The sequence below is a fragment of the Eupeodes corollae genome, chromosome 1 (assembly GCF_945859685.1).
Source record: "Eupeodes corollae chromosome 1, idEupCoro1.1, whole genome shotgun sequence".
Classification (NCBI taxonomy): domain Eukaryota; kingdom Metazoa; phylum Arthropoda; class Insecta; order Diptera; family Syrphidae; genus Eupeodes; species Eupeodes corollae.
The window spans coordinates 150,654,752-150,666,793 of NC_079147.1; the positions used below are offsets into that span (position 1 = coordinate 150,654,752).

The following is a 12,042-nucleotide window of genomic DNA, read 5'->3' on the forward strand; positions in this document are numbered from 1 at the left end:
GATTTACTCAGGAGAGGTTGTAGAAGGCTTTTCAATCGAGCGAAAAAGACTAGACATCCCCAAGATTGGGATTCCTATAAAGAATCCCTCAAAAAGTATAAACTAGAATTGAGAATAGCCAAAAGATCATTATGGAGATCCTTCTGTAACTCAATAGAAGAATCCGCGGAGGCATCAAGGATAAGGAAGATTCTCTCGACAAATCCAACCATGCCTAGTTGTCTTAAAAACTCAGATGGTACATGGACTAACTCTTGCGAAGAAACGCTAAAACTGCTATTAGACACCCACTTCCCAGATAGCTCCCAATCCGTTAATACAACATACAGTCCTGGGTCGGGTATTAACTTAATTTTTCCTCAAGGTCTGGTTACAAAAGAAAAATTGACATGGGCTCTGAATAGTTTCAAACCTTACAAATCTCAAGGTCCAGATCAAATCATACCAGCTGAGCTACAATATACCATTGATATAACTTCGCCCATCATTGAGATGATCTTTAAAAGTTGTATAAATCTGGTCTATATACCTCGGCGCTGGAGAGATGTAAAGGTAGTTTTCATTCCCAAGGCGGGCAAATGCTCGCATGTCAACCCTAAGGACCTAAGACCTATTAGCCTATCATCTTTCATTCTCAAAACTCTGGAACGATTGATCGATATCCATATACGTAACAACATTGAGAAGAGACTATCAATGTCTCACCATGCTTACTGCAAAGGGAAATCGGTAGAAACAGCCTTGCACACTCTGGTAAGAACTATCGAATACTCCCTAGATAAAAAGGAATACACTATGGTGGCCTTCTTGGATATTGAGGGCGCTTTCAACAACGTTGACACATCTGCTATCACTTCTGCTATGACGACCTTAAACGTCGAATACTCAATCTGTGAGTTGATTAATCTAATGCTAAAAAGCAGGATCATCAACTCCAGTTTGGGAGATTTTTGCACAAAAAGGTTTGTCAGTAGAGGCACTCCGCAAGGTGGTGTTCTGTCCCCTCTCCTGTGGAACATAGTGGTTAACCAACTACTAATATCCCTTGAGAGAGATGGCTACAGAGTAGTTGCGTATGCCGATGATGTTGCTATCGCTGTCACAGGAGAACATCCTAATACACTGAGAGACCTCCTCCAAAATGCACTCAATATGCTCACTAGATGGGCTGATAACTGCGGACTTAGTATTAATCCCCAAAAAACAGATCTCGTCCTTTTCACACAGAAATACAAGATCCCAGTAATTGTACCTCCTTCAATAAATGGAATACCACTAATTTTTACCAATGAAGCCAAATACCTTGGTCTGATATTGGTCAAAAAATTAAGTTGGAAATCCAATATACAGGAAAGAGCTAAAAAAGCTACAGTAGCTCTTTTCCTTTGCAAGAAAGCTATAGGAAGCAAATGGGGTTTTCAACCTCGCATAACCTACTGGCTATACACATCGGTCATCCGACCAATACTTATGTACGGGGTTGCAGTATGGTGGACTGCACTGGAAAAAGTCACATACTGCGATATACTCAGCAGAGTTCAGCTATCCATTCCATCCAGAGATGAATGGGAAGACAAAAAAATCCTGGATAACAACAGTATTCATTTTTATACAGATGGATCCAAGACAAATGAGGGAGTTGGTAGTGATAGATAAGAGAATACGTGATATCAACTTCTGATATCCGCATCTTCTCTGACAGTCAAGCTGCTATCAAATCCCTTGACGGTGTCTCGACCAAATCTTTAACGGCCGTCGATTATCCATCGTCTCTTATGGAGATGGCGCAGCAATTTAACATTCACCTCTGTTGGGTGCCGGGCCACAGAGACATCACAGGTAATTGTAGACCCGATGAACTCGCTAAAAATGGAACCGTCATACCTATTTCACCTGAAAGGGAGAAGATAGGTATACCGATAGCTACATGTAAACTTATGCTAAAAGAAACATGCTGTAGGAGCTGCATGGACGAAGAAGAAGGGGAAACAATCTTTCATCTCTTATGCACTTGCCCTGCCCTTTCACTCAGACGTAAACTTCATCTGGGGGACTACTCTTTTGATAATCCCAGTGAACTAGCTAAAAAGGATATCAAATATCTTCTTCGCTTTATAAAAAGCTCAAAATGGTTCGACTAGTTAGAAGTAATTCTCCAGATTCATGTGGTATCACAACGGGCCTTTCTCTTGGCCTAAGTGTGTGGATTCTAAATCCGCAGCCACGTTAACCTAACCTAACCTCCAAGTCAACGGTAGTTCTATAAAATGGGAGTCTAATGTAGCTAGGAATAAACCTTAACAAGCGGCTTATATTTAAGAAACATTTCAGTAAAATAAGTATAAAGTTAATATTGCAATTAAAAGGTTATTTTTGCTTATTTAATATTTAATTGTTGAAAATAATAGTATCATACGAGTATTTTATACTTTAACGATAGCTTTAAGTTTTTGAAGCATTAAATTCTATACACGGTTTTTGATTCCACGTTATACAATTCTGTCGAGATCAGAATTTTTGAGCTTATCATATGCTGCCGTTGAAGTTCCACATCCGAAGGAAAAAGATGTGAATCTAGAAACGAATATGAAAAGCTGAGGAAACTGTCGTCAGCGCAACAGTTTAATGGATTAGATAGGGCAGACAGGAGATCGTTAATGAATGTCATGAAGAGAGTCGGAGACGAAACGGAGCCCTGAGGGACACCAGCATTTATTTTATGAATTTCCAAATTGAAACCATACAAAACAACTTGTATTGAGTGGTTAGAAAGGTAGTTTCTAATTCAACGAAAAAGAGATGAATACCTAAAGCACGCATTAGTAATAAGAGAGCTTGGTGCCAAACTATCAAATACTTTTGAAATATCAAGTGCTATAATCTTACTTTCCCGAAAAGAATGTAAAGATTTGTTTCACTGCTCGGTGAAATAAGCCACGAGTACACCAGTGGCCCTTTTGTTAAGATGGAAAATTTGACAGTCATGCCAGAGGTATTGGGTTAAATCCCTACCTGTGCCATCTAAAGTTTTTTTTCCACGGATACTGCCTCTTGCGAAGAATTGACAAATACTGCAAGAGTAATTCTTCTCATCAAAAATGCTTTCCCACATCAGCCGTTCGGATTCGACTAAACACTGTAGGTCCCCTCCATTCCTGACAACATTACCCGCACACAAGATTTCGAAAGACTTTGCACCAACTATTTTGTTTGTTTTATTCAACTTCCAAAATAGTATGAAAAGCTGTTATCAACATAAACAATTAAGAAGCACTAAATTTCTTGCAAAAGGATAAAAGATGAAATGTTACAAACAATTTGTTTTGTAAAAATGATAACAATAATAAAGGCTTTTTCAATAAGGGCGGGTAGATGTTGAAATTGAATAAAACAAGCTGTGTGTGAGGTATTAACAAGCCCGCCTCGGCTTCTTACGGTGACACGGATCCGAGTGTTCCAATTTTCAGTGATTCTTCCCCATAGATCCGACTGAATTTGAGTGATGGCCTGTGTTTTCACCTTTAGGGCATCAATCGATTGTGTTTTATTTACATAGAACTGCGACTTAAAAAAAACTCCACAGTGACTGCCTCACTAATGTCGTTTTCAAAAAGGCAGGCACCAATTACGACGTCGCCGGCCCGAAATCCACAACAAACGGTAACTGTTTAAGGATGGTTTGTCAACCGGTAAACCTCACGTGGGTTGGTGTCGTCCCATAAACGACAATTTTGCTTGTTAACACACCCATTCATCCAAAAATGCGCCTCGTCACTAAAGATGAATTTTCGGCCAAAGCTGGGGTCCTCTTCCAAACAATTCGAAGCCCAGTCAGCGAACAAACAGCGTTGTCTATGGTCATGAACTTTGAGCTCCTGGGTCAGTTAGAATTTGTACGGCTCAAGACCCGACACAAAATTCGCCAAATTAAAGTCAACTAAAGACCGAGTTCTTGTGCACGGCGAGGAGTAGCCTGCCTCGGGTTCTGCTCTACACTTTCACGGACCGCGTTTATGTTCCCGACCGATCTTGCGTTTCTTAAACGTACGGGTGTTGGCTGATTGTTTACTGAACCAATCGGCTGAAATTTGACTACCAACCGTTGAAGAGTCGAATGTGAAGGGCCACCACGTCTGCCGTGAAATGGGCGCAATGCACGCAACGTTTGATAATAAAGTTTTATCATTTGAACGTTGTGTTTAATCGTGTACCTTGCCATGATGATTTGGGAACTGAACTGAATAATAAACAAAAGATTTGACAGATGTCACCAAAACAAAATGGCCACCACGGGGCGCCAAAATCTACCCGCGACAATTGAAAAACCTTTATAATAATACCTTTTTTCATGAATTTTAGCAATTACTTTAAAGAATTCAGTATATGCTGAAATAAATTGCAAGCTAGTATTAATTTAATATAATATTACACAATGAGAAACTAAATTTTTTAATTCATGTCATATGTCCTTTGATAAAATAATATTTTTATTTCTTTGATTTGCTATTACAACAAAAGCAAGACAATAATGTTAACGACTTTCTGCTGTGAGAGAATATAAAACCCTTAACCATAACACCAAATTACAATCTTTTTATTTCTTTCATGAAAATAATAATAAATTAAAAGAAAAAACTTCTTACCTATGTAAAGTATTAAATTTATAAATGTCTTCAATTTTAAATTTTCTGAAAATAGAAAAAAAAGTTATTTTACTGATTTAATAAAAATTAAATTTTGTGAATATTAAAATCTAAAATCTAAAATTTTCTAAAAATAAATCAATTTTAATTCAACTGATAGTATTAAAAGATTAAAAATAGATTGTTAAGATTTAGTCCTCGTGACTTTCACTTATAAAATCTCCCATCTCATTTGAGAGTTGTAAGTCACTAGGGCCTAGTTCTCCACGGACTGTTGTGCCACCCAATTTATTTATTTCTTAAAGTACCATTCCTAAGTTGGCTTCTATTAATACAAACAAAACATTTTTGTATTGCTTCAGACGGGACAGCCTTGATTTTCTTTTAAAGTTTTCCTACGAATATATAAATAGCCATGAAAATTAATAATAAAATCACTTTTAACCCAGAAGTCAATTACGTTGTTTTATTGCTACCCCCACCAGAGGTAAGGAGCAATAAAATTAAGCAAAAACAATCGAGTCGAATTCAAAAGTTTTTGACGTTAAACATTTGTGACCTCGACGTGATCTTTAAAGAACAATCGACAAGTCATTGTGAGTTGCCAGGGTACTAACACTGGCACTTCAAACATATATGCACATACATTCATTATAAAAAGCGTTATCAGGGCTTTGAAACGTTTGCTGGAAGTCTACGTTCGGCGTTCCCCGTTTCATATCATTCCAGTTACAAAAGTTACCAGTCGTTCCAGTTTGGAATCGTTCCAGTTTTGTGTTGTTCCAGTTTTGATTTGTTCCAGTCTTTTGAGTCCAGTCCTTTCAGTTTTGTATTGTTTCAGTCGTTCCAGTTTCGCAGTCAAGGTAATGCATAGGAAAAAGTCAGAAAGGCATACCTTAAACTAAAGCAGGGTTCTGAGGATGACTTTCCAAAGAAATCAGCCGGAATTGCTACAGGTAAACCCTACAACTACTAGTAACCAAAATCAACCTGATGAAAATCATCAGGAATTCTCCAGAGTTATAAGAAAACATAGCTCAACTGCACAGCCTCTACAGCGGTTGCTCGCCTCTCTTTAAACTGCACAGGAGAATTGGAGCTCAACATTTTGTAGCGTCAAATTAGCCATGCTACAAAAGTACTGGAGTGAGCTTGAAACAATTCATTGATTGATTCATTAGCTGGTAGATAATGTGACTCAAGTAGGGTAAGGTTAGGTTAGGCTAGGTTATAGTGGCTGTCCAAGATGGAAACGGACACACTTAGGCCAGTTTAATGGCCCATTGTGATACCACATGAATCTTGAGGCTTCCTCTTAAGCTCAATGGAACCAGTTAGAGTCCCTTACGAAACGTGAGAGGCTGATTATACCGATATGATTAAGATCGTTTAGATCGTGAAAGAAGAATTCTCCTAGGTAATTCTTGCGTTTTCGAGCTAGAGCAGGGCATGTGCAGAGAAGATGAAGAACCGTTTCTTCCTCTTCCTCGTCCTGGAAAAGTCATTTGAGAATGCGCCTAGTCTCGTGGCGTGCTTTCCTATTAGACAGTGTCCGGTTATGACACCTATTATCGAGCTTATATGCGATCTGCTTAGAGATAGCAAGCACCTTGAACGTTTTATATCCAGTGTTGGCCAGATGTTTTTTGTGGCTTGACACGTGGTGATGTTGGTCCACATTTTGCCTGCCCTCCTCGCAGTGTCTTGCATTAGTAGCAGTTTACAAGTAGCGATTGGTATGCCAGTACTTGCCAAACGTGGTAGGATGGGCTGTACTGTACCGTTCCTGGCGAGTACATCTGCCTTACAGTTACCTGGAATGTTTCTATGGCCCGGCACCCAGCAAAGGTGAATATTAAACTGTTGCGCCATCTCCATTAGAGATGCTCGACAGTTATGGACTGTTATAGAGTTTGTAGAGACAGAGTCCAGAGATTTGAAAGCGGCCTGGCTGTCGGAGAAAATACGGATATCAGATGTTGATATCACGTTTTCTTTGAGCCAAGATAAGACATACTTAATCGCCAAAAGTTCTGCCTGGAACACGCTACAATGATTGAAGGCGGAATGAGAGACTTAATTTCAGTCGTTCAGAGTACACACCTCCACCAACCCCTTCTTTGGTTTTTGAGCCATCTGTGTAAAAGTGGATTGACTCATCCTCTAAGAATGTCCTATCCTCCCAAAAAGATCTGGTAAGTATAGAAATCTGGAAATTCCTGTCGAATTGTAGTTGGGGGATGGTGTAGTCTGTGTGCTTTGGAATTGATTCTAAGAACCTTAGAATTACGGAGTGGCCAATGTTGTTGTTAGTCCACTGCGACGAAGCACTGAGGCGAATAGCCGAGCTTGCAGCTATTTGTTTGCTAAATATGTCAAGAGATGTAAGGTAGAGCAAGGTGTCCAGTGCCGCAGACGGGGTCGTGCGAAGCGATCCGCATATACATAGGCAGGCTGAACGTTGGACTTTATTTAACTTATCCCTGTTTATACCTTTCTCTAAAACAGGCCACCATACTGCCACACCGTACGTTAAAACCGGTCTGATTACCGATGTGTATAGCCAATGCGCGATTCTGGGCTGTAAACCCCATTTATTACCAATAGCTTTTTTGCAAGAAAAGAGAGCTACAGTAGCTTTTTTGACTCTTTCCTGTACGTTGCGTTTATAATTTAGTTTTTTGTCTAAGACATGACCTAGGTATTTGGCCTCGTCTGAGAATTTTAATTGGATCCCTTTAATATAAGGAGGGTTGACAAATGGAATTTTGTATCTCCTCGAAAACAAAACCAGATCGGTTTTGTGTGGGTTAACACCCAGTCCACACCGATCAGCCCAAAGTATTAGTCTGTCTAAGGCATTTTGTAAGAGTTCTTTTAGGATGTTAAGATGCTTTCCTGAAACTGCTATAGCAACGTCGTCCGCATAAGCTATCACTCTGAAACCCTCCGCATCTAACTTGAAATAATTTTACAAAATCGAAGAAGAAGTTCAGCATTTCCTGATATTTTTACGAGTAGGCTTGAACTATCTTCCACACTATCACCCATTTCAGCTACAAAACTTCTTATCGTTAATACAAAAAGGCTAACTTTTAAAATATATAAGATAACCTTGCCAAAGTTTGATAGGAACTAGACGAAATGGAAGCAGTATATTATGACCAGTTCACAAAACTTTTTGATAAACAAGATATAGCTAATTGCCAGAAGTTGTTCTACTTAAAGACAACTTTAACCGCTGAAGCTGAAGCCCTAATAAGTCATTTATGAACATCTCACAACTCCAATGCTGCATGGCAAGTGGTAAAAGATAGATACTATAACAGCGCATGTGCAGAGACTTTTGATGCAACCTATAATCCAGGTCGAAACTGCAAAGGCAATTAAGGTATTACATGATACCACACTAGAATGTATACTGTCTTAACATGGATACTTATAATTGGAACCCTTTTATCATATTGTTTTCAACATTTTGTTCAACTTATATTAAAATATGACAGTCAGTTTTTTCATAAATATTACAAAATCTACAAAAAATTGTTCGCAAAATTGGTAAAAAGTGATATTCAATAACTCGTGAATAAACTGAGGTATCGACTTCAAAATGATTTCATTCTGTGATATACTTTATTTGGTATATCCAATCTGTATTTTTAACTCCTCATAAGAAGTAATTGTAATCGGTCTGACTTGTCAAATTGAAAATTTTGACATTTCTCGACGTTTCAAGGTCTCTAAAAAATATTTAGAAAGATGTCTGTGCGTGCGTGTTTACCTACGTTCGTATATCCGTACGCCAGTACCTATGTCCGCACGTTCGAGACGTTTTTTAGCTGTCCATAGCTCCAGAAGCAGAAGAGATATCGACTTTAAATAAATTGTGTTATACAGATAATAAGGCAGAAAGATGCAGAAATGGCTCTCAAGAAAATTGCATGGGCGCCATTGGGCGTTTTTTTTTACCATAGCAGTTTAAAAAAGTGAACATTTTGGGAAACCCTAAATATCTTAAGAACCAAAAACGCTGGAGACTTAAATTAAATTGTATACAATATATTGTAACGTGATACCAAACAAGTACATTTTTTGAAAAAAATCAAAATATTTCCAAAACAATTTTGTAAAACTTAAAAAAATGTTTTTAACATCTGGTAAAATTTTGAAAAAATCGAATTGATAGTTTTTTATAAGAAATATAAACCTCAAAAAAAAATATTACTCAAAAATGGTAAAAATTCAATTTCGACTCAAACATCTTTTCAAAACTCTGAAATAATGGCTTTAAACTACTTTTATTTTTTATTTTTAATATTGTTGTCAACATTCAGTAAAATAAAAACTTAAAAGAAAATTTAACAAAAGTTGGTAAAAATTGATTTTTCGATGCAAATATCTTTTCAAAAATTTAAGATTATGGCTTCCAATTAATTTTAGCTCGTAACAAATATTGTTTTCAACAAACAAAATTTTAGGAAAATCAAATTGACAATTATTTAAAAAAAAATAAAAACCTATGCAAAAAATTAATAAAACTTGGTAAAAATTTACTTCCGACTCAAATAGCTTTTCAAAAATTAAAAATATTGTCTTGAAACTAATTTATTTCACAGAAAATATTGTTTTCGTCCGTTTTTTAATTAAAAAATAAAATCTAAAGGAAATAGACGCAAATTTGGTAAAAATTGATGTTTGGTTTTTGATATCTCTCAAATTAATATCATTCCTCCAATTTGTTGAAATTTAAGAAATGCTACTAAAATTGGTAACAAAATTTTTTTCTTCTAAAAATCCATTTAACAAAACTAGATTTTCAAACTAAACTACTTCCTTATTTGAAAAATATTGTTGGTAATTTAAAAATTTTTAAGAACAATTCAACTAACAACTTTTTGAACCTAACACAAAAAACTATAAACTTTTAAGCAGATAAATCGACAGACGGGATGGGAAGTTATCAGTGTGGGTCGCATCCAAGCCTCTTTTTGTATAAGTAATAAAAACATTCAAGAAATTCTACTAAAATTGATAAATAAAAAATTCGGCTAAAAATCTCCTTAACAAAAATAGATTTTGAAATAAAACTATTATATCATATTAAAAATATTGTTGGTAATTTCCAAGATATAAATGTTTTATAAAAATTCAGCTGAAAATTTTTTAAACAAAACAGGAAAACCTACAACAAAAAAATGATAAGAAATAGTTTTCAACTCAAATTATTTATCTCACAAAAAATATTATAGTAAATATTTTGTTTGAGTTTTCAGCAACACAAATCGACAGACCAGATGGGAAGTTATCAGTATGGGTTGCATTGCACCCTCTTTTTTTATTTGAAATACTATTTACAAAAGATGCTCAAAAATGTATCATTTACAATTCTTATCATCACATTTTTTTCTAGTATGCTGCAATTCTTCAAAATTTGCAATTTAACATTTTTGAAAAACACTTCTTTACCAATATCTCAGGTTTGACTAATATTTAAATGTTTGTTATAAACTCCAAATCTTATCTTGAAAATTCAGTACGATTTCAACAATTATTTTTACAATTCATAAAAATCGTCACATAGTTATCTACTAAACGAAAGAAACCAATTCCTCGAAAAATAGCCAATTTCTGCGAATCAATCTGTGCGTTTCGACTTATCAAAAGCAAACTTTTTTATTTTGTATTTTTATTCAGATTAGACATTATGTATGTTTAAAGGTAAATTCATATAACGTGACTTCGTTTCTAGTGGCATTTCGGATATAACGACAAAATTTAGTTCGATTTGGAACTCAATAGTCAATAATTGATAATAACTTTTGCATTTGGATACACGACATCCTTTTATAACGTCGGAAAAATAGTTTTCCATGAGTGGTCGTTATCACCGAATTTACATTTTCTTTCTTTTTAGTTCTTTGTTAAATTATTAGTGCGATTTTAATACCATCAATTAATTAGCTACAATAATTTTTCTTTATTATTTAAACAATATTTTGTCATTCTTTTTTGCTTTGCGTTAAGGTAAGTGAATTTTTTTCATGTTTAAAAACTTAATTACATTTGTTTCATTCGTCGTTTTACATAACCATTTCAATTATCCTTTTTACACGCTTCGCCAACCGCTTCCTTTAACCCAAAACGCCATCACACACAACGATCAAACCGTTTTGTGGAAGCGAAATTAAATTTAACAAAAAATACTGAATATTAAAAAAAAATCACAAAACAGAATCCTGCACATTTTAAATTGTTTAATGGGTATCTTTCTACGTAAAAGGAGTTAAAATAACGCAATTATCAACAAACAACAACAAAAAATATTTAAAAAATAAAAAATTGGGTTGAAAACAAACAAACGTCCGGTCCGGCTGGCCGAAAGGCTCGGCAGCGCTTGAGTTGGGAATGTACGAAATTTATTGCTAATTACAACAACAATTAAATATAATTATCATAATCAAATTTGTGATACAATTAACGTAATAAATTATACTTTTTTTGTTGTTGTTTGTGAGTCTTTGCTTGGTAACCATGTGTGCCAGGCCTGAACGACGAAGCAGTTGTATATTGGGAATTACTTGGTTTTATTAATTTATTTATATTTTAAATTGCTACTACATAGTTGTAAATTGGTTTCGATTAAGGCAACTTCCGCATTCGTAAAAAAATATAAAAAAAATCCAAAAAAAAGATTGTCTGATGAAAAGAATAAGCTTTTGTGATCCTTAAACAAATAAGTTCTCTTTAAAAATACTCGCAATTTATGCATTCGAATATTTAAGAAGCAACGTTTTCGGTGTTCGACAAAGGTAAGTTTTGATTCTTTTGCACGATCAAAATAATCCTTTTTATAAGGATAAGATGTCCTAAATCCGAATCTGGATTTTAAGTTTTTCTAAGACATCAGGTTTTAAAAATATACCCCCTGAAAAATGCTTAAAACAACCAAAAACATATCCCTTAACAATAAAATGGTTGACAATTTTCTAGAGTACAAATCTTTGTTTTCGAGAGATATATTTTAAATCGTTTTAGAATCTTACTTATATTCTGGAAATTGTCATGAGTTATGAGGCGTTATTTAACTCTATATGAAGTTTTGAGAGATCTTGAAATTGATGTTGTTTAGCAAAATACGTTTTGGAGAGAAAAAAAAACGTTTTCAACATTATTTATTAATATATTTTTCAAAAACTTGATATAACAGAATTGTTAAGACAACGGATACGCTGCAAGAACAAAAATTACTTTCAGCTTGTTTTGCCATTTCCTTTTAGCAAAAAACAGTTTTAGGAGAAATATTTCGGCGTTTCTTAAAGATTAATTTCAGTCACGTAGAATTTTACAATATGACGTTAATTTCATTATTTCTTTATTTTTTAATTCCTGCACAAAACTA

At 35.1% G+C, this 12,042-nt stretch overlaps 1 protein-coding gene across 2 annotated transcripts in view; it reads right to left on the bottom strand.

Moving 5' to 3' along the window:
• The window catches only part of LOC129941151 (trichoplein keratin filament-binding protein), a 403,230-nt gene that overhangs the window by 161,190 nt on the left and 229,998 nt on the right, over nt 1–12,042 (bottom strand). For both annotated transcript variants that reach the window (XM_056049712.1, XM_056049713.1), the window contains one exon: nt 4,644–4,688. The gene's annotated coding sequence lies outside the window, so the exon portion shown is untranslated. The remainder of the gene's footprint in view (nt 1–4,643; nt 4,689–12,042) is intronic.